The following is a 20,501-nucleotide window of genomic DNA, read 5'->3' as shown; positions in this document are numbered from 1 at the left end:
TTCTGGAAACATCCCCTAGGCTGTGGCTAAGCCGTCTCTCCTCAGTATCCTATCTTTCAGGAGTGCTAGTTCTGCAAGATTGGCAGGAGAGCTTCAGTAAAGTTTGGGATGTGGGAGACAAGGTACTGGCAAAATTGAAGATGTGAGGACTGGTCATGAGTCGTGCTTGGGTAGCTCAGATGGTAGAACACTTGCCCGCGAAATGCAAAGTTCCCGAGTTCGAGTCTCGGTCCGGCACACACTTTTAATCTGCCAGGAAGTTTCATATCAGTGCACACTCCACAGCAAAGTGAAAATCTCATGACACATTTCAACTCGTACTGTCTCGCCAATGAGATTGCATCTGATAGCCATAAAGGCGAACGTGATCGTTTAATGGTATAAGTAGTCCGGAATTTTATGGCTGAAGATTGGCGTTTACTGAATAGAAGCTGGTCAATTACATGAATGCTTGGTGTCTATCGAAGGGCTATGAATCCACACTCTTCAGTTCTGGACATTTACGTTCGACTTCCAGCGGCAATATAAAATTAACGACCATCCAGGACATGGACAGGGACTGCAGATGCGTGGCTCTAAGTGGGAATGCGAGTCAGGCAGGGAACGTGCCAAGATAGAGCGGGCATTTACGTGCCAGCGCGGCGTAGTGGTTAAAGCCACTTTATGATAAGCAGCAGATCCCCGGTTCGAGTTCTGCGCCAGCTCACATTTTCACTTGTCGGTATTGATTTCGCATAAAGTCCCGATGCCGCTGATATCATTAGTTCCTTTCCTTTTTTCCTTTGCTTTCTCCCCTCCCCCTCCTTCAATTTACATAATTGTATTTCAGTTATTTATCTATAAGCATTTCAAAGTTAAAGCTGGATCTGCGATATTTACTAGTTTCACACGAGACTCTTAGTAACGATCTGGACAAAAAGTTGTACTTCGTTATATATATATATATATATATATATATATATATATATATATATATATATATATATATATATATAGCCACAATAATATATTACAGGGTCCTGAGACGTTATGGATCTTGAGATTGCAAGTTCTAAATAAATTTAATTGGAGGGGACCTGGCACAGTACTGACTTGTCTAATATTCTTTAAGGCGAATTACAAAATTAAAAAAAAGGGGAGACTCACCGTGAAGAGTCGAACGGAAACTATTTGATGTGATGTACACTATGTGATTAAAAGTATCCGGACACCCCCCAAAACATACGTTTTTCACATTAGGTGCATTGTGCTGCCACCTACTGCCAGGTACTCCATATTAGCGACCTCAGTAGTTATTACACATCGTGAAATGGCAGAATGGGGCGCTCTGAGGAAGCCACGGACTTCGAACATGGTCAGGTGAGTGGACGTCACTTGGTCATACGTCTGTACACGACATTTCCACACTCCTTAACATTCCTAGGTCCACTGTTTCCGATGTGATAGTGAAGTGGAAACGTGAAGGGACACGTACAGGACAGAAGCGTACAGGCCGACCTCCTCTGTTGACTGACGGAGACCTCCGACAGTTGAAGACGGTCGTAATGTGTAATAGGCAGACAACTATCCAGACCATCGCACAGGAATTCCAGACTGCATCAGGATCCACTGCAAGTGCTATGGCAGCTAGGCGGGAAGTGTGAAAACTTGGATTTCACGGTCTAACGGCTGCTCATAAGCCACACATCACGCCGGTAAATACCAAACGACGCCTCGCTTGGTGTAAGGAGCTTAAACAGTGGGCGACTGAACAGTGGAAAAACGTTGTGTGGAGTGACGAATTACAGTACACAATGTGGCGATTCGATAGCAGGATGTAGGTACGGCGAATGCCCGATGAATGTCATCTGCCAGCGTTTGTAGTACTAACAGTAAAATTCGGAGGCGGTGGTGTTATGGTGTGGTCGTGTTTTTCATGGAGGGGGCTTGCACCCCTTGTTGTTTTGCGTGGCACTATCACAGCAAGGACTTACACCGATGTTTTAAGCACCTTCTTGATTCCCACTGTTGAAGAGCAATTTGTGGATGGCGATTGCATCTTTCAACAAGATCGAGCACCTGTTCGTAATGCACGCCTGTGGCGGAGTGGCTACACGACAATAACACCCCTCTAATGGCCTGCACAGAGTCCTGATCTGAATCCTGTGTTTTAGAACGCCTACTTCGTGCCAGGCCTTACCGACCGACATCGATGAACCGTAAATTTACTTTCAAAATCTTTTCTTAAAGAATTTACTTTATTTCCTAGCGATTCATCAAGAACATTAACACATTTAATCACACTAGGTGAGCGTGGAAGTAGTTGCCAGAAAGTAACTGATGGAAAATAAAATTACTTTTAACAAATGTGAATTTTATTCCTAAAAGCCTTTTCAATAACAGATTAAAAATTTTATTTAGAGGCGGGCAGAACAATATTAACAGTATGAGCCTTCGGGCTGAGAAGCTTGCCTGCTCCCTTTCAACGCGGCCGTAGTCATGACCGATCACAACAACGTCTGAAAGAGTACACTGGTGCAAATATGCAACACACCAGATTACTTTAAACTAAAAAAAATTTTAACAACTCACACAAACATGTAAAGTATGCACCCCGTAAGACGGATGGAAATGGTACTACACTCAAATTATTTGCCACCGAAAGTGCAATTTTTTAAGGACTCTTACGGTGGAGGGGTGGCAACCTTATAACCTAAAATGACCATTTAAATAAAACCCATAAAATGCAGACTTAAATAAAATGTACAACATGCTCTACATTACACATACACCACCTCGCCAGATGATAGGCAGGGTAAAAACATATTTCAAGAATTCGGCCTTTAAGCAATAAATTCGTTAACACCGAATCCGACAAACATGAAAGAGACAGCTAATAAGGGAAAAACGGACCATCCACTTCACAAATAACTACCTTCCCGCGGGTGGGCAAACGGAGAAGAATGGTGGGACGATCCCAAAACAAAGCGGCTGGTGACCTCACCAAGAAAACAACTAGAATTGAACAAGTAAATGTGACAACGTATCTCCAGTCACTTAACTTCCAATAAACTGCGATTTCTGGCGAAGACTTGGCGCAGAACCCCCCACGATCTCCCGAACCGTCCGCTGCCAGCCGTTTCAACGGACGCAGGAAGGCGCGTCGATCTCCCGTCTCACGGCGTCTCAGCTCGCCCCGGCCAGCCTGCTGTCGTGGTTTCGCTCCTGTTGCTCTCGTGTGAACCGCATAGCCACTACCCCTTTCTATACGGCGCTGCCTACTGGACTCACGTGGGGACCTCACATGCGCCGACGCTCAAAGCGCACAAGTCGTCTCGTGTCTCAGTGCGCGACCGAACAACCGACCGATCCAATCGCCAATGATCGTTGCCCGAGCAACTCGAGCAGACTGGCGGCCTAACGCGCAGGCTCAGATGCAGGTACTCAGCCCCGACCGGGCGACCACTAGCTGAGTTCTGTTACTGGCGGAGTGGCAAGACTCTCATTTTCTGGCTTTAAGTTTGATCCACATGACAGACATACTAGCACTCCGACGACAGACAGACACTAACTGCCGCACAAATGCAAACGAGAGACAGAGCAGGAACTGGTGACGCGAAACTGACCTATCCTCACTCCGACTGACCCCCTGCCGAGCTGATAGCGCCCCTTAAATGCACGTGAACAGGCAACCTTTCCGCTTTCCCATCAGATGGAGAAACCAAAGCTGCAATTACCACAGCGGCGCCACCGCCAGAAACGGAGGGCGACTGCTTCACACAACGTACTGCGGCGCGCTCTTCAAAACAGCAATTTTTTACCACGGCTCAATCGATACCTCTCCTCAGTGCAGCACTTAGTGAAGAATGGGCTGTCATTCCCCAAGAAACCTTCCAGCACGTGATTGAACGTATGCCTGCGAGAGTGGAAGCTGTCATCAAGGCTAAGCGTGGGCCAACACCATACTGAATTCCAGCAATACCGATGGATGACGCCACGAACTTGTAAGTCATTTGCAGCCAGTTGTCCTGATACTTTTGATCACATAGTGTACATGCACAGACACAGAGATTCTTATAACTTCAAAAAAAATTCACGTATTATTCCAGAGAAAGAGCTTCACAGATTGATCAAGTCAGTAATGCGTTATTTCAAAAATGGTTCAAATGGCTCTAAGCACTATATCTGAAGTCATCAGTCCCCTAGATTTAGAACTACCTAAACCTAACTAACCTAAGGACATCACACACATCCATGCCCGAGGCAGGATTCGAACCTGTGACCGTAGCGGCCGCGTGGTTCCAGACTGAAGCGCCTAGAACCGTTCGTCCACTCCGGCCGGCGCAAATGTGAAGACAAGCAGTAAAAACTCTCGCCCTGTGCGGTGTCGGATATCATCTTACTGAAATATAAATCCTGGATGGCTTACCATGAAGGTGAACAAAAAGATGCGTAGAATATCGTCGACAAACCGCAGTGTTGTAAGGGTTCGGCCGGTGACAGCCAAACGTGTCCTCCTGTGAAATGAAATGAAATGAAATGGCACACCAGACAATCATTCGTGGTTGTGTGGCCGTATGGTGGGCGACAATCAGGTTGGTATCCCACCGCTATCCGGAGCGTCTCCACACCCATCTTCGCTGGTGATCGAATCACGGTTCGATGTGGGGCTCTTCACTGAAGGCAGTTCTACTCAATGAGATTCCAGGGAGAATGTGCCCGACACCATTGCTAACGGGTTTGTTTGCGTGCAGGGGTCAATGGTAGTCGGCGCAAAGGCTGTTGTTGGTCCTTGTGGTCACTAAAGCCCGATAATGATGAATCCGGGACAGTGAGTGCCTCTGTGCCGATTGCTCGGTCGTCACGTTCTGTGGCCTCTCTAGGTCGACAACTTCCTTCTTCAAGCCGTGTTTGGCAATGGTTCACTCATAATTGGTAACATTATCGGATAGTGACATCGCTTCTATTCAATTACTTCTACTGGCTTCTTAGAGCCCAAACGCTGACATCTGCTTATACACTCCTGGAAATTGAAATAAGAACACCGTGAATTCATTGTCCCAGGAAGGGGAAACTTTATTGACACATTCCTGGGGTCAGATACATCACGTGATCACACTGACAGAACCACAGGCACATAGACACAGGCAACAGAGCATGCACAATGTCGGCACTAGTACAGTGTATATCCACCTTTCGCAGCAATGCAGGCTGCTATTCTCCCATGGAGACGATCGTAGAGATGCTGGATGTAGTCCTGTGGAACGGCTTGCCATGCCATTTCCACCTGGCGCCTCAGTTGGACCAGCGTTCGTGCTGGACGTGCAGACCGCCTGAGACGACGCTTCATCCAGTCCCAAACATGCTCAATGGGGGACAGATCCGGAGATCTTGCTGGCAAGGGTTGTTGACTTACACCTTCTAGAGCACGTTGGATGGCACGGGATACATGCGGACGTGCATTGTTCTGTTGGAACAGCAAGTTCCCTTGCCGGTCTAGGAATGGTAGAACGATGGGTTCGATGACGGTTTGGATGTACCGTGCACTATTCAGTGTCCCCTCGACGATCACCAGAGGTGTACGGCCAGTGTAGGAGATCGCTCCCCACACCATGATGCCGGATGTTGGCCCTGTGTGCCTCGGTCGTATGCAGTCCTGATTGTGGCGCTCACCTGCACGGCGCCAAACACGCATACGACCATCATTGGCACCAAGGCAGAAGCGACTCTCATCGCTGAAGACGACACGTCTCCATTCGTCCCTCCATTCACGCCTGTAGCGACAACACTGGAGGCGGGCTGCACGATGTTGGGGCGTGAGCGGAAGACGGCCTAACGGTGTGCGGGACCGTAGCCCAGCTTCATGGAGACGGTTGCGAATGGTCCTCGCCGATACCCCAGGAGCAACAGTGTCCCTAATTTGCTGGGAAGTGGCGGTGCGGTCCCCTACGGCACTGCGTAGGATCCTACGGTCTTGGCGTGCATCCGTGCGTCGCTGCGGTCCGGTCCCAGGTCGACGGACACGTGCACCTTCCGCCGACCACTGGCGACAACATCGATGTACTGTGGAGACCTCACGCCCCACGTGTTGAGCAATTCGGCGGTACGTCCACCCGGCCTCCCGCATGCCCACTATACGCCCTCGCTCAAAGTCCGTCAACTGCACATACGGCTCACGTCCACGCTGTCGCGGCATGCTACCAGTGTTAAAGACTGCGATGGAGCTCCGTATGCCACGGCAAACTGGCTGACACTGACGGCGGCGGTGCACAAATGCTGCGCAGCTAGCGCCATTCGACGGCCAACACCGCGGTTCCTGGTGTGTCCGCTGTGCCGTGCGTGTGATCATTGCTTGTACAGCCCTCTCGCAGTGTCCGGAGCAAGTATGGTGGGTCTGACACACCGGTGTCAATGTGTTCTTTTTTCCATTTCCAGGAGTGTATTAATCACACACCTGTCTGCGAGGCACATTTACTGTTCAACTCAGAAAAAGGAATGAAATTTGCAAAGATTTTATGTCCTCGTGTCGACTATGTGCCCTGTTTGTGCGTATGTTATCAGTCGTTAGCGATATAAAAATAAAAATGCTACCATACTGCGCTAACATTGACGCTATCATGTTCTACGGCATCATTCTACGCCGACTACTGCTCCCCAGTACATTTATTTCATAATGAATTTTTTGATAAATAATTTCTCTCTTTTGGGCCAACGGCCTTGCCGCAGTGGTAACACCGAGTCCCGTCAGATCACCGAAGTTAACGCGCTATCGCCCTTACCTAGCACTTGGAGGTGACCACCCTGTTTGCCGAGGGCTGGTAGCAAGCAGGGTGCACTCAGCCCTTGTAAAGCAAACTGAGGAGCTACTTGATCGAGAAGTAGCGCCTTCGGCCAGGAAAACTGACAACGGCCAAGAGACCAATGTGCTGACCTCACCGCCCTCCATATCCGGATTCAGAGACGCCAGTAGGCTGAGGGCGACAAAGCGGACGGTCAGTACCTTTGGGTCTTCCGAGAACTATTCAGAGGAGTGTTTAGTTTTTCAATACATCTCTTTTACAAACCGACAGCTCTATTCACAGATAACATTAAAAATAAAAGTAAAATTAATATAGACTTTAAGTCACTTTCTGTGGTCTAGAAAGGCGTTCATTATTCAGGAACACATGTTTTCAACTACTTTCCAGCAGCTATAAAAAGTTTAACCACTAATAAACTTCAGTTTAAGAACAGCATGCCAACTCCTTCCACTACTTTGACAAAGCAAATGATGAACACAGATTTTCTCTTGGATGTCGTATGGTAATGGTAGCCTAATAAGTACAATGCGCACCTCAGTGCGTTGTATATTCACATGTTTTGTGAAAAGCTTGGTGTTACCTCCTAAGGGAAAAAATTGTTTAAGATCTTTCGATTTATTATGTACCCATGAGAACCACTTCACTTAGAATTTGTTGGGGGTATATTAGCGTACCTCGATACGTTTTGCCTTGGTAATCTCCTCACTGTCGCTCCACATCTAATCTAATTTAATCTAAGTTAACACACTGATGTATGAAACCATTGTGCGTATTGTCACAACTAAATTCTTGAAACGGGGAGTTAGTTCTGTATTACGTACATATACGAGCGTAAATTAAAAACTAATATACAGACAAACGACAGAATTTTATTTGTAAAATATAAATCATCATCTGCCTCTGTGTGCCACGTGAAACCATTATGGATTCATTAAAAATGAATATTTTATTCCTAAAAGGATGCGTGCAATTTCAACGCATCATTTTTACCTGTCGCAGTGGTTTGCATTTCGCAATAACAATTGCAGTGAAGACATTTTCCACTAGCGTATTTTTTCGACGTGGTCGAGTAGAGAGCACTTTTTGTCATTTTCTGACACTTTTAATTCCTGTCCATGCTCCAAGCGGAAAAAGATGTTACTTAGGAAAGAATTTTTCTAAAATCTCGGACAGCTCAAGTAGGAGTAATAAGAATGAAAAGTCGAGAAAGGCAACTCTGTGTAAAGCAGGGCTGTAGTCGAAGAATTAGTGAAGAAAGTGAATGAAAATGTTGGAAGACGAATAAAAGTTCAAAGGAGAATGGATACTAGTGCCAAAGCTTCCCTTCTGGCTGCGTGAAAGGAAGACTTAACGTACAACTCTGTCAGCCCAAATAGTCTCGAGACATCCACCCCCACGGTCCCCCAACTCGCTGCACTCGTAAATCCCCAAAACATAATTCTCGACCACAATTTTCACATGTACTTTTCGTAAATATGTACGCTGAAGTTCCTCTGATTTCCTATTTTGAGGCTTATATTATTCTCCACCGCCCACAGACATTTATTTTATTTTTAATTCTCACCGGGCAAGCCAATACTTGGCATGCAGAACATAGGATGTCAAACTTTTGAGGCAAACATCGAGGTGTTATAAAAGGTGTCATGAGGATCGGGAGGAACAAATTGAGGATAGGAACGCGTGTTCATAAATGTCATCCAACGACGCTACAGAGTTTGGAAGTTACTGGTGCTTGCCACAAGACCTTTCCTTCAGCAGCAAACGTTATTTTGTACGCCGACAGACCGTAGGCGGAATATCTCGCAAAGTTGTTTGTTATTCAATGATCGTGATTTGATTGATTGTTACAATTGGCAGTGGAGAAGATGGAACCAGCTGCTGCTTGGAAAGGCCTTTCCTCTTATGAACAAGATGCTCTGTTGCCTCAGTGGATGACTCTTTCCGCCAAAAGGTTCAATCTGCACTTCATTCTTCTCACAGAACCACTTTTCGCACCATTCAGATATTTTTTTAAAAAATGGTTTTGTAATTTGTTTTGATCTTCTGATGACTTTATTATTCAATAAACGACAGCGTCATCAGCAAACAATCTAGAACAGCTGCTCAGATTGTCTCCCAAATCGTTAATATAGATAAGGAACAGCAAAGGGCCTATAACACAACCTTGGGGAACGCCAGAAATCACTTTTGTTTTACTCGATGACTTTCTGTCAGTTACTATGAACTGTGACCTCTCTGACAGGAAATCACAAATCCAGACACATAATTGAGACGATATTCCATAAGCACGCAATTTCACTACAAGCCGCTTGTGTGGTACAGTGTCAAAAGCCTTCCGGGATTCCAGAAATACGGAATCGATCTGAAATCACTTGTCAATAGCACTCAACACTTCATGTGAATAAAGAGCTAGTTGTGTTTCACAGGACGATGTTTCCTAAACCCATGTCGACTGTGTGTCAATAGACAGTTTTCTTCGAGGTAATAACTTTTCTTAAATGCTGGCTACACTTTTTGCTTTCCAAAAATACTTTGTGCACTCGTCTCGTGATTGAGAATGTTGACGTTATACAGTGTATCTAATGAGCAATTTTATATAATTGACGTAACTCTGCCTTTGATAATGACGGGAAGTCGAAACGCTTCAGGCGTTTTTGGAAATAAAAAAAGTGTGGGCAAGACACAAGAATAGTTATTAATGGCCAACTGAGAACGTTTGGAGTATCACGGGCAGAGCCCTCAAACCAGGTCGGGATTTCGACGATCTAAGGCCCCAATTGGACAGAATTTGGCATGATATCCCTCAGGATGATATCCAACAATTCTAACAATCAGTGTCAAGCCGAATAACTGCTTGAATAAGGGCCAGAGATAGACCAACGCGTTATTGACATTTTCAGTTTTTGAATCTGTTCCTCTTGAATAAATCTTACAATTTTTATATTTACTTCTTAGTGAGAATTAAAATAGTTCTAATTCCCCAGTCCGACGAATGTTTTTGGAAGGTTTCCTTGGTCATCAGGCGAACGCCAGAAATGGAAATTGGAATTGGGAGCACATCTCACGCACTCGCGGCTTCCTGGAATCTTTGGCTGAAACGACTGTTTGTATTGCAACATCCAACCTGCTTTATTACGTCGACCCGTAAGCGGTTATTGTGGCTTGGCTACGGCTGTATTTTCAGTGCTGAGTGATACCTCGTAGCATTCAACCACTTTAACTATACTTCACGTGTTTCAAAAGGCAATGTTCTCATCATCAGATGCCGGCAATCAGCTCTTATGACTAAAACACTGAAACTAACAATACACTAGAGTTTTCAGTGTTTTAATCATACACTCCTGGAAATGGAAAAAAGAACACATTGACACCGGTGTGTCAGACCCACCATACTTGCTCCGGACACTGCGAGAGGGCTGTACAAGCAATGATCACACGCACGGCACAGCGGACACACCAGGAACCGCGGTGTTGGCCGTCGAATGGCGCTAGCTGCGCAGCATTTGTGCACCGCCGACGTCAGTGTCTGCCAGTTTGCCGTGGCATAGGGAGCTCCATCGCAGTCTTTAACACTGGTACCATGCCGCGACAGCGTGGACGTGAGCCGTATGTGCAGTTGACGGACTTTGAGCGAGGGCGTATAGTGGGCATGCGGGAGGCCGGGTGCACGTACCGCCGAATTGCTCAACACGTGGGGCGTGAGGTCTCCACAGTACATCGATGTTGTCGCCAGTGGTCGGCGGAAGGTGCACGTGCCCGTCGACCTGGGACCGGACCGCAGCGACGCACGGATGCGCGCCAAGACCGTAGGATCTTACGCAGTGCCGTAGGGGACCGCACCGCCACTTCCCAGCAAATTAGGGACACTGTTGCTCCTGGGGTATCGGCGAGGACCATTCGCAACCGTCTCCATGAAGCTGGGCTACGGTCCCGCACACCGTTAGGCCGTCTTCCTCTCACGCCCCAACATCGTGCAGCCCGCCTCCAGTGGTGTCGCGTCAGGCGTGAATGGAGGGACGAATGGAGACGTGTCGTCTTCAGCGATGAGAGTCGCTTCTGCCTTGGTGCCAATGATGGTCGTATGCGTGTTTGGCGCCGTGCAGGTAAGCGCCACAATCAGGACTGCATACGACCGAGGCACACAGGGCCAACACCCGGCATCATGGTGTGGGGAGCGATCTCCTACACTGGCCGTACACCTCTGGTGATCGTCGAGGGGACACTGAATAGTGCACGGTACATCCAAACCGTCATCGAACCCATCGTTCTACCATTCCTAGACCGGCAAGGGAACGTGCTGTTCCAACAGGACAATGCACTTCCGCATGTATCCCGTGCCACCCAACGTGCTCTAGAAGGTGTAAGTCAACTACCCTGGCCAGCAAGATCTCCGGATCTGTCCCCCATTGAGCATGTTTGGGACTGGATGTATCGTCGTCTCACGCGGTCTGCACGTCCAGCACGAACGCTGGTCCAACTGAGGCGCCAGGTGGAAATGGCATGGCAAGCCGTTCCACAGGACTACATCCAGCATCTCTACGATCGTCTCCATGGGAGAATAGCAACCTGCATTGTTGCGAAAGGTGGATATACACTGTACTAGTGCCGACATTGTGCATGCTCTGTTGCGTGTGTCTATGTGCCTGTGGTTCTGTCAGTGTGATCATGTGATGTATCTGACCCCAGGAATGTGTCAATAAAATTTCCCCTTCCTGGGACAATGAATTCACGGTGTTCTTATTTCAATTTCCAGGAGTGTATTTGCTGAGTATCGACAGTCAGATGATGAGGCTATTATGTGAAGTATTTAAGGAGGTCAAATGCTACTAATTATCAGTGACACAGCGCAACAGCCACCATCGTACATCTGAGAATTGGATAATAATAAAAATATAGTGCTGCTTGCAAATGAACCTCACTTCAGTATCAGTCGAGGCATATTTCAGGGCCATTTGTGTAGTAGCAATAGTATTATCAATAGTAGTAGTAGAAGTAGTAGTTGTTGCTGTTGTTGTTTGATGCAGCTCTACAGGCCAGTCCATCCTGTGCATAACTACTGCATCCTATGTTCATTTGAGCCTGCTCAATGTATTCGAGCATTGGTCCCACTCAACAGCTCTTACCCTCCACAATACCCTACATTAACAAACTGACGATGCCTTAGGACGTATCCTATCAGCTGATAACTCTTGCAAGTTGCTCCATACGCTCTTGTCGCCCCAATTCGTCCCAGTGCCTCCTCATTAATTACTCCATATACTCACGATTCTTCTCTAGCATCGCCTTTTCAAAACTTCTATGCTCCTCGTTGAACTGTACCGGTACCGTATAAGACTTGAGACACATATCTTCAGAAAATATTTCCTGACTTATAAATTTATATCTGACGTTAACAAATTTCCCTTTTTCAGATATGCTTTTCTGTTATTGCCTGTCTGCATTTTATATGTTCCCTACAGTTACCTTGCTGCCCAAGTACTAAAACTGCTGTAATGATGTTAGTGACTCATTTCCTAACCTAATTCCTTCATCATCGCCTGATTTAATTTGACTACATTCCGCTATCCTTGTTTTAATTTTGTTGATGTTATTCTTGTAATCTCTTTGCAAGACACAGTCCCTTTCAACTGCTCATCCAAATCCTTTGCCGTCTCTGACACAATTACAATGTCATCGGTAAACCTCAATATTTTGTGAAGTTTAATTCTCTTTTCAGATTTCTCCATGGTTTCCTTAACTTCTTGCTGAATGTACAGACTGAATACCATAGTAGATATACTACAATCCTGCCTCACTTCCTTCTCAACTATTGCTTCTTTTCACGTTCTTCGACCCTTACAACAGTCCAGTCTCTGCCCAAGTTGTGAATAACCCCTCGCTCCCTGTATTTTATCACTGCTACCTTCATAATACAGAACGTAAAGAGAGATGAAAATCTAATAGTCATGGGGGACTGGAATGCAGTTGTAGAGGAAGGAGTAGAACAGAAGGTTACAGGAGAATATGGGCTTCGGACAAGGAATGAGAGAGGAAAAAGACTAATAGAGTTCTACAATAAATTTCAGCTAGTAATAGCGAATACTCTGTTCAGGAATGACAAAGGGGGGACGTATACTTGGAAAAGGCCGGGTGATACGAGAATATTTTATTTAGATTAGATCACGATCAGACAAAGATTCCGAAATCAGATACTGGATTGTAAGGCGTATCCAGGAGCAGATATAGACATCAGTCAGGAAGAACCATTACACAAAGAAGCGGGAGACGTAAGTACTAAGGAATGACGAGATACGCTTGAATTTCTCTAAGGCTATATAGATACAGCAATAAGGAATAGCTCAGTAGGCAGTACAGTTGAATAGGAATGAACATCTCCAAAAACGGGCATCACAAATGTTGGAAAGGAAAACATAAGTACAAAGAAGGTATGTGCTAAGAAACCATGGGTAACAGAAGAAGTACTTCAGTTGTTCTATGGAAGGAGGAGGTGCAAAAAAGTTCCGGGAAACTCAGGAATACAGAAATATAAGTCGCTGAGAAATGAAATAGATAGGAAGTGCAGGGAAGCTAAGACGAAATGGCTGCATGAAAATGAGAAGAAATCGAAAAAGAAATGATGGTGAGAAGGACAGGCTGAGCATACAGGAAAGTCAAAACAACTTCGGTGACAAAAAACGCAAGGGTAGTAACATAAAAAACGAAACGTGAATTTCACTATTAAATGCAGAAAGCGAATAGGTGGAAACAGTACATTGAAAGCAAGTATGAAGGAGAAGATTTGTCTCGTGTGATAGAACAGGATTCGATGTAGAAGAGATGAGTGGAAATATGTAATGTCGCTGCCGGTGGTCATTTTGAACACAACCTGTGATGGTCAGTTGTTTCTTTACTGGTCAGAATCCATATAACTAGCGTATCCACTTGGGTTGCTCTTTAGTGTGTGCTTCCACAGGTATTGTACAAGTGTCGGTAAGGGAACTCCTCAAAATACGGTACCTCGTAAACGACTCTCATTGGAATCCTACAACAGACACCACTGACATTCTAATTTACCTTACTTTTAGTTTTTTAAAGTCAGTAGGTATTGTCCCTTTTAAAAAGTGTGTGTTTGCCCAAAAAATAGACTAGGTATTATTCCAAACTGCTTATCAGCGAATAATAGGAGCCCCTGACTACCAATGCATTCTTTCATAACAGCACATCAATAGCACTTTCTATCTCCGTAATATTTGTGAAGTTTTAGGTGTTTAATCCTGTACACAATTTCTCAAGTCAACATCCCTTTTTCTCACCACATGTGCAGGGATGAATAAGGTTAGAAAGTTTTTATTTAACCGCATTCTGACATCGCATACCGATTTGGCGCTAAAATTTACCATTTGAGGACAATTTTAACATAAGACTTTTAATTATCATAGGCAAAAGGGGATCATGGATGCCCAGCTTCATACATACATTTTACGAAACTAACTTCTTAATCACGGATAAGAGACTCCATTTTCATATTATCTTATTACAAATACCGTTTCATTTGTTTTAAGGCCCTTATTGATTGGATAATTTATATAAAGCATTCTCATAAATAAAAACCGCGACCACTGCAGTAGTCTGTTATTTCAGCCCGTCGTACAAGCTGACTTTTCTAAGCAAACAATCTTTCCGAAACGACAAACATATTTGTCATTTGCACCTTGAATTGTGGTTTCTTATTGCTACTGCGGCCTAACGAGCGTACTGTAGTTCAAGACGTTTGTCGAGTTGAAGTTATAGCTCTCGTGGTCTTACTTACAGTCCCTGATATCTGCTCGTTATACAACCCAGGACAAAAATTCTGGATACAAAATACATTTTTGAACACATGATGTTGTGTTGGCTGATGGGCCAACACCTTGTTACTAGAGGAGGCCGAAATGCACGCGTTTAGCTCACGCAGGCTGGCGTGAGGAGGGAAGGACTATACTAACGTGAGGTCTGGAACATGACAAGGAATGAGTATTCAGAAAGCGGACTAATTAGTTTCATACTTAACTTTAATTCATTAATGATGAACGTCGCTCTTGACAGTACATGAGTCACAATATTATCTGTTCAGAAGATATAGTAACTGAATATGGCGCCTTGCTAGGTCGTAGCAAATGACGTAGCTGAAGCCCATGCTAAACTGTCGTCTCTGCAAACGAGAGCGTATATTGACAGTGAACCATCGCTAGCAAAGTCGGCTGTACAACTGGGGGCGAGTCCTAGGGAGTCTCTCTAGACTAGACCTGCCGTGTGGCGGCGCTCGGTCTGCAATCACTGATAGTGGCGACACGCGGGTACGACGTATACTAACGGACCGCGGCCGATTTAAAGGCTACCACCTAGCAAGTGTGTTGTCTGGCGGTGACACCACACATGTAAATGTATACGGATGCATAATTAATTCATGATTATTATTTTGCGTCGTTCCGTTCATTTTTAAAGAACCAGTCAGTCATTCGTCAACCAATCTGAGAGAGCAAAAGTAAAGCCGAAGTTTTAAACTTCGCATTTGAGAAATCGTTCACGCTTTCAAATGCCCCCATAAATGAAAGTCAAGAGGGCTGAGGTCAGGAGAGCGTGGAGGCCATGGAATTGGTCCGCCTCTACCAATCCATCTGTTGTTGAGAAGCGTACGAACACTTCGACTGAAATGTGCAGGAGCTCCATCGTGCATGAGCCACATGTTCTAGCAGCACAGGTAGAGTATTCCCTATGAAATCATGATAACGTGCTCCATTGAGAGTAGGTGGAAGAACATGGGGCCCATTCAAGATATCGCGAGCAATGCCTGCCCAAACGTTCACAGAAAATCTGTGTTGATGACGTGATTGCACAATTGCGTGCGGATTCTCGTCAGACCACACATGTTGATTGCGAAAATTTACAATTTGATCACGTTGGAATGAAGCCTCATCCGGAAAGAGAACATTTGCACTGAAATGAGGATTGACACACTGTTGGATGAACCATTCGCAGAAGTGTACCCGTAGAGGCCAATCAGCTGCTGATAGTGCCTGCACACACTGTACACGGTACGGAAACAACTAGTTCTCCCGTAGCAGTCTCCATACAGTGACGTGGTCAACGTTACCTTGTACAACAGCAACATCTCTGACACTGACATTAGGGTTATCGTCAACTGCACGAAGAATTGCCTCGTCCATTGCAGGTGTCCTCGTCGTTCTAGATCTTCCCCAGTCGCGAGTCATAGGCTAGAATGTTCCGTGCTCCCTAAGACGCCGATCAATTGCTTCGAACCTGTTGATGCTACGTACTGATGTGCTTGATGCTAGTACTGTAGAGCAACGAGTCCCATGTCAACACAAGCACCGAAGTCAATATAACCTCCCTTCAATTGGACCAACTGGCGGTGAATCGAGGAAGTACAGTACTAACTGACGAAACTAAAATGAGCTCTAACATGGAAATTAAGCGTTTACGGTCACACGTCCACATAACATCTTTTCTTTATTTGTGTGCGACGAATGTTTCCTGAAAGTTTGGCCGTACCTTTTTGTAACATCCTGTATATGTAAATGATCTGGTGGACAGGGTGGACAGCAATCTACGGTTGTTTGCTGATGATGCTGTGGTGTGTGAGAAGCTGTCGTCGTTAAATGGCTGTGGGAGGATACAAGATGACTTAGTCAAAATTTCTGGTTGGTGTGACGAATAGCAGCTAGTTGTAATTGCAGAAAAATGTAAGATAATACAGATGTGTAGGAAAGGCAGAACCCGTAAGGTGCGGATACATTGTTACCAGTGTCCTGCTTGACACAGTCATGTCGATTAAATATCTAGGCGTAACGTAGCGAAGTGATGTGAAATAGAACGAGTATGTGAGGGCTGTAGAGGGGAATGTGAATGGTCGGTTTACAGGGAGAATTTTAGGAAGGTATGGTTCATCGGTAAAGGAGGCTTCGTGTAGGACACTAGTTGAGTACTGTTCGACTGTTTGGGACTCGCACCAGTTCCGATTAAAGGAGGACCTCGAAGAAACTCAGATGTGGGCTGCTGCATTTGTTATCGGTAGATTCTAACAACATGGAAGTACTACATAGATGTTTCGGGGAAGCAAATGGGGATCACTGAATGGAAGGCGACGTTCTTTTCGAGAAGCGCTATTGAGAAAACTTAGAGAATCGGATCGGATCCATTATAAATGGTTTTTGAAAGCCTGCGACTGCGAAAACAATAAGTTTCTTTAAAAATAAGTCTTCTGCTACCAGTCACGATTTCTTTTATTTTACTTTTCGCACGACTCGATTCGAGAAATGATTCCCATTTTTAAGTGCGTTTTTTGCGTGTATTAAGCCATTTCTACTGATGGTGTCAATTGTGAGAGTCTGATTCATTTCGTTGACTTTTACTGCAACACGCGATTTTTGTTGTTGGATATCGATTCTTTTGGTGAAGTTAGTGGCGAAATTTAGAAGAATTTATACTTTAAGTTTTCTAATGGTCCGTTTGTGCAAAGTCTCACACACAACTTGTTGCACACTTTACACATTGAAAATATCTTATACAAAGAAAACACTTAAAAAGGTCTTCTTACAAGGTGTCCACAGAGATAACATTATAGGTCTTCTACAGAGTATGATATGCTTTTGTACAGAGGCTATTTATCTTAACAATTTGGCTCATAAATTACTTATATAGATTTAAAATTGTTCTTATTTCTATGTTTTACTATTTTTATTTAAGTACACTATCGAAACATCTGAAGAAATTCACTGATTCACTTTCAGGTTTTTCGTTTAATATTTTATCTTCATATTTTCTGTAATACATCTCCAGTTCTTCTAGCAAATCTATTTTATGTCATTTATTAAGTCGGTGGAGTACTTTGATATTTTGCACTATTTCTCCAAATGGGTGTCCCGTATTATGTATTTGTGTTGCTATTGCTGACGTAGTGTGTTTGTTGTGTGTGCAGGCTTTAATGTGCTCTGTGCAACTGGTGTTGAAATTTCGGCCTTTTTGTTCTAGGTAGAACATGGAGCATTACTGGCATGTTACCTTGCATATTCCAGAGTATGAGTATGGATCATGATTACACTTTATATTATGTACTAGTTTTTGTTGTAGTTTATTAGATGTAGAAACCCCAATTTTTACTTTGTGATTTTTGACAACATTTGCAATCTTCTGAGATATATTGCCTATGTATGCAATACTAGAAATACATTTGCTTTTATCTTTTTCTTCAGTGGTGCAGTTTGCACCTGGGTCTTTCTTCACTTTGTTTAGGATTGTGTCAACCATGGAAAGATTGTAGCCATTGGCAACTGCCATCTTTTTCAGTGTATTTATTTCTTGTTGCATATTCTCTCGGTGCAATGGTATTTTTGTTGCTCTGTGCAGCACTGACCTGTATGCTGCCTGTTTATGGATATTTGGGTGACATGAGGTTGCAGGGATTGTGGTCTCAGTCATCGTGTTTTTCCTATAAATTTTGAATGTGCATGTGTTGTTATGTCTCGCAATATTCAGGTCCAGAAAGTTGATGCTTTATTTTGCTCATGTTCCGCTGTAAATTTGATTTTCTCATGTAGATTATTGAAGTATTTAAAATGTCTGATGTCTTTGGTATCCCCTTTCACTAACAGTAGTGTGTCATTTACATATCACCTATAAAATTCTATTTTTAGGCAAGGTTCTTGTCTGTCAAATAATTTTTGTTCTAAATGATCTATGTATATGTCAGCTATGGTACCAGATATACATGATCCCATTGCTAGACCATCTGGTTGTTTATAAATGTTGTCGTTAAAGCTTGTAACTAAGGGTTAGCTGAAGGACTTCCATAAATTCGACAATCTCTGTGTATGAAAGTTTCTTGTGTTGCGTAAGGTTCTTTTGTATTAGTGTTAGCTCTTCTTGTATGGGTATGTTTGAGTAAAGGTTGGTGATGTCGAGTGATATAAACTGCTCTTCTTGGGGGAGCTTTCTGGTTCTTAGTTCTTTAGCTAGTATCATGTTGTTTTTTATGTATAATTTTTCATCAGTATGTTATTCAGTTTCTGTGACAGTTTATATGCTGGGTTATTTATAGTGTTGACCACGGGACATATCGGATTTCCATCTTTGTATTTTTTTGGCTGTGATCTGAGAGAAAAATCGTGACTGGTAGCAGAAGATTGATTTATAAACAAACCTATTTAGAGAATCGGCATTTGAGGCTGACTGTAGAATGATTCTACGGGGTACTCTCCGCCACGCACTATGCAGTGGCTTGCGAAGTCTGTATGCAGACAGAGATGTAGATGTTTCCTACTCATGCCCTCAGCTACCCTCACCCCCTCGATTACACTTATTCCAAATACTATCATTATTTAAAACTACAAGAGCACGAAGTGCTCGTACGGGCCCCCTGGTTCTTTACACATTCTCGACATATTGACTGTTGAAACAGCGAGCGATACGCTTTCGAAACAAGTTTTAGTCTACATTCCCAAATATGATTTTGCCTACCGATTATCGGTTCCGGTACAAAGCATCAACCCCAAGTGGATGTGTCAAATGGGTGTGCGGACGTTTGCCACGCCGGACATTTGCCACTATTTTACCTGTTCCGAAGGGTTGGGTCCCTTGTCTCCCCCTCCTTCTCCCCCTCCTCCTCCTCCTCCTCCTCCTCCTTGTCACCCGCATTTAGTAACTCCACTTTAGTCGCATTGTCATCAGTAACATTACCGCCGCTGTCGCCCAGTAATGGTACTTACTGAGACTTTCCGCTGGTTTACTTAACATAAGGACGAGAATCTCTTTGGATTTTCCGTCACATTTCTAGAGACAGTTTCGTTGTGGAAACTATTAAATGCATCTCGCATTGAAATCCGCACCAAATTTCGAGCCTCAGTAAAAATTCGCCAATCTTGAAGATTTTGCGTTCATCTAAATTATACGTGCTTTTTTCGGTGCTCCTGCAGCAGCTTTCTGTTGCGTTTTGTGTACCACGGGGGATCAGTTCCGTCTCCTATTAATTTACTTGGTATGAATCTCTCGAGTGCTATTGATACTATTTCTTTGAACGTAAGCCACATCCGGTGTTCACTTACATAGTTTAGGAAGGATTGAAGACTGTCTCTTAGAAAGACGTCAACCGAATTTTTAGCTGCTTTTATAAATAGATATATTTCGCGTTAAGTTTTGGTGAATTTCTTTGTTACGGAATTGAGCCTCGCTACGACTGTAATCCCTGTATCCGTCGTGATGCTAAGGATTATTTGTGGCTAAGAGATCAAGTGTGTTTTCGTAACCAATTACAATTTGAATAGCCTTGTGAACTAATTGTTCAAAAATTTAAAAAAGTATTTAGAACAATTACGGAAGTTGTTTTCTGTATATAATAGGGTCTGAAAATGTATTTTTGTCAACATACGGAAGGCAGATTCAAGTCAGTGCCAACTATAATTGTATGAGTAGGATACCCATTTGTGATGAGACTCAGATTTTCTTTGTAATGTTTAGCAACTGTTTCATCTGAGACCGGGGGTCGGTAAACGGAGCCAGTTATTAATTTATTCCGGTTCTCGAATATAACCTCCACCCATACTAAGTCACAGGAACTATCTGCTTCAATGTTCCATGTGAGCTGGAACACACATTACATTATTCTTCCTTAAGTTGTGCTTCTTGTTTCTGTTGTAGTGCAGACCATTAAAAATACGGCTTTTCCCTCCAAAGTCTAGGATGCTTTCT

This window comes from Schistocerca gregaria, chromosome 6, assembly GCF_023897955.1.
Source record: "Schistocerca gregaria isolate iqSchGreg1 chromosome 6, iqSchGreg1.2, whole genome shotgun sequence".
Taxonomy (NCBI): domain Eukaryota; kingdom Metazoa; phylum Arthropoda; class Insecta; order Orthoptera; family Acrididae; genus Schistocerca; species Schistocerca gregaria.
Note: the sequence above shows the minus strand (reverse complement) of the source record.